This window comes from Terrapene carolina, unplaced genomic scaffold (genome assembly GCF_002925995.2).
Source record: "Terrapene carolina triunguis isolate 2854851 unplaced genomic scaffold, T_m_triunguis-2.0 Scaffold51434, whole genome shotgun sequence".
Classification (NCBI taxonomy): Eukaryota; Metazoa; Chordata; order Testudines; family Emydidae; genus Terrapene; species Terrapene triunguis.
In genome coordinates this window covers 3394-6282 of record NW_020715785.1, presented here as the reverse complement: position 1 = coordinate 6282, position 2889 = coordinate 3394, and positions in this window count along the sequence as shown.

Genomic DNA, 2889 nt, shown 5'->3' with positions numbered 1-2889 from the left:
GCTCCGAAGGGGGGGACGGGCCACAGGCTACTCACGTCAAGGCTGGGAGCGGAGGGTGTCCGGCGTACCAGCAGCTCGTGGGGGGTGGCGAGGACCCGTGGGCCGGGCCAGGCGGTGCCCCATGGCTGGCCGGGGCCGTGTCGGGAGCCGGGCGCGGCTGGGGGGGGGGGGGGGGGGCGATGCCGGGACGCAGCGTTTCCTGCCGGGAGCCGCCGGCGTGAATGACGTGATGGAAACAGCTTTCGGGGTGGGTAGAGGGGCTCAGCGGGGGTGCCCTGTCCTCAGAGCCCTGCGTGAACCCAGGCGTCCTGCCAGCTCCCTGTTCAGGCCCCTCCCTTCAGTCATCTTCAGCGTCTCCGTCACTTCCTGTCTCGAACCTGTGAGCAGCTTGGCTGGGAGTTCACCGCCCCCCCGCCCCAGAGGGGCCGCATCCCAGTGCCGGGCGAGGAGGCCCCGTGTGCCCAGCCCCTGTGCCCCGAGGGCGTGACGAAGTGGGTTTGCCCCTTGTTATGTTGTGTGCCAGTCTGTTGTGCATGAATATGGTGTGTGCCTCAGTTTCCCTGTGTGCTGCACCAATGCTGGGTGGTGGGAATTGGGGGGGTGACTTTGGCTGAGACCCTCAGGGGCAGGTGAGGCTGCTCCAGCGGCCTGCACGTAGGCAATGGCCGGTGCCCTTTGTCACCCGGGACCCAGGAGGGGGATGCGACCAGGGGAGCAAGGCAAGGACTGGAGGAGGGGCAATGCGGGTGTCTGGAGCCTGGCAGCTGGAACCGGGCAGGCTCCCGGTTGGGACTCGGGGGGCAGAGCCCAGGGCACCAGGCCCGGTCTGTTCTTACTGTGGTCTGGGAATGCTGACAGGGGAGTGTGGCTGGGATAGCCGGCATTGGGGGATGGGAGACTGACTGAAAATACCTGAGCCTGTAACATGAGAACCCAGGAGGGGGCTGGGACCAGGTGACACCTTGCCCCAGAGACTGAACAAAGGCGGTGGGAGGGGTCGCTGAAGGCAGAGTCTGGGAAGCTGGCTGGTGAGGTGGCTGGAAGGCAGGGAGGGCTCTGACCCCAGGAGGTGGACTGGGGTGCACAAGGACCCCAAGATGGACCTAACTGTGGGGTATCCTGTTGTCTGTGCCTGCAAGGCCTGTCTTGGACTGTATTCCTGTCATCTAAATAAACCTTCTGCTTTACTGGCTGGCTGAGAGTCATGGTGAATCACAGGAAGCCGGGGGTGCAGGGCCCCGAGTCCCCCCACACTCCGTGACAACTGGTGGCAGCGGCGGGATCTACTGCACCCCGTGGCCGGCGCTTCCTGCAGTAAGTGACTGGGGAGAAGTAAAACGAAGGGGGATTGACGGGGACCAGGCGTGCTGAGGAGTCAGAGAGAGACGGTTATCACCCCTGGGAGTGTGTGACCAGCGAGAAGGACTTTTGCAGTAACAGGGTCCCCCGGGGGATCGCAGCGAGTGGTCCCAGGGGCGGAGGAGTCTGCAGCTCGACCCTGGCAGAGAGGTGGTGACCTCGAGAAGGGCTGGCACACTAGGGGTCTCCCTGGAGACGGTGGGGAGCGGTGAGCACACAGGCCTGTGAGTGGCCAGCAGGAAGATGTATGCCAAGCGGCTTAAGAGTGACCTGGTGGAGCTGTGCAAGCAGAGGGGGGTGCGCATTGGGAAGCTCACCAAAGAACAGCTCATTGCCCAGCTGGAGAAGCAAGATCGCGCGAATGAACTGATCCCTGTCTCTGAGGGAAGCAGCCTGGCAGATGCAGCGCAGGCCCCAGAGTCTGTCCCAGCTGGGGGTGGTCAGCCGGCTGCTGAGGGCTTCCCGAGACCCCTCCGTCCTATGCCTAGGGGAAGGGTGGGGAGGAGCCCAGCAAATACCGAGGGCGCCGTGACCCCCCCGGCCAGCAGGGGATCCTCCCGGCCACGCTCGCCGGCCAGCAGGGGATCCTCCCGGCCACGCGCGGCATCCGTGGAGCGGAATGGGCTGGAATGGGAGATAGAGCTAAAACTGAGAGAGCTGAAGGATCGTGAACAACAGAGGCAGCATGAAGAGAGACAGAGGCAGCATGAAGAGAGAGAGAGGCTGAGGCATCATGAGCTGGAGCTGGCGAGGCTGAAGGGCCGCGAGACCCCAGCTGCGGTGAGTGAGGGGGGACCCAGGACTGCACGGAGTTTTGATAAGTGCATCCTGGCCCCACGTAAGGAGGGGGAGGACATGGATGACTTCCTGGATGCCTTTGAGACGGCCTGCGAGCTGCACCAGGTTGATCCTGCGGACAGACTCCGGGTTCTCACCCCCTTACTGGACCCCAAATCCGTGGCATTGTACCGCCAACTGGACGAGGCGGAGACAGGGGACTACGAACTATTCAAAAAGGCCCTGCTACGTGAGTTTGGGCTGACTTCTGAGATGTACCGGGAAAGGTTCCGGAGTCAGGATAAAACCCCTGAGATCTCATATCTGCAACTAGCCGTCCGCATGGAGGGATACGCCAGCAAGTGGGCAGATGGGGCCCAGACGAAGGAGGACCTGGTTAAACTGCTGGTATTGGAGCAACTATATGAGCGGTGCCCATCTGACCTGAGGCTGTGGTTGGTGGACAAAAAACCAGAGAACCCGCGACATGCAGGCCGGCTGGCCGATGAGTTTGTGAAGAGCCGGGCAGGGGCTGGCAGGGAGGAATCCCAAAGGAGCAGGCCCGCTGCGATGCAGAGAGAGAGTCACCCGGGTACCTCCCAAAAGGGGAATGTGGGGAATCCCCTCCCATGGGGAATGCCCAGGGTCAGGGACAACCGACCGGCTCGAGGGGACACATGGGACATGGTCTGCTATCACTGTGACCAGAGAGGTCACATACGGGCCCAGTGCCCCAGACTCAGGGACAGACTG